This window comes from Lupinus angustifolius, chromosome LG04, assembly GCF_001865875.1.
Source record: "Lupinus angustifolius cultivar Tanjil chromosome LG04, LupAngTanjil_v1.0, whole genome shotgun sequence".
Lineage (NCBI taxonomy): Eukaryota > Viridiplantae > Streptophyta > Magnoliopsida > Fabales > Fabaceae > Lupinus > Lupinus angustifolius.
In genome coordinates, this window is record NC_032012.1 from 2,619,810 (window position 1) to 2,620,192 (window position 383).

Here is a 383-nt window from a genome sequence, read left to right on the forward strand (position 1 = left end):
TATCACGTATCCTTTTCTGGGCATCGCCCTAAATCATACATCCTTCTCGGAATACTTTCTTTAAAATTAATTACCGAGTTTGACTATTTAATTCCAACACCTTGAATACTTTACTTTTTAATTCAATTACGGTGTTATACCAAAGTAGTTTATATCACATACCCATACTAGGGTTATTACATACTCAACCAATCAATCCAAATAGTCAAACACAATTACTGTCTCTCGCCCAAGCGAGGACCCTTCGCTCAAGCAAAAATTCAATAAACAATACTATTTTAAAACTGGGTATCTCTCGCCCAAGCGAGAATTGTTTCTTTCCCAAGCGACGGACTTCTCTCGCCCAAGCGAGACCCGCTCGCCCAAGCGAGAAAGACCTGGAC

General features: G+C 39.9%; 1 protein-coding gene across 1 annotated transcript in view; it reads right to left on the bottom strand.

Moving 5' to 3' along the window:
- LOC109345091 (17.8 kDa class I heat shock protein-like) overlaps positions 1–383 on the bottom strand; it is a 15,607-nt gene that overhangs the window by 5,333 nt on the left and 9,891 nt on the right. The window lies entirely within an intron of this gene.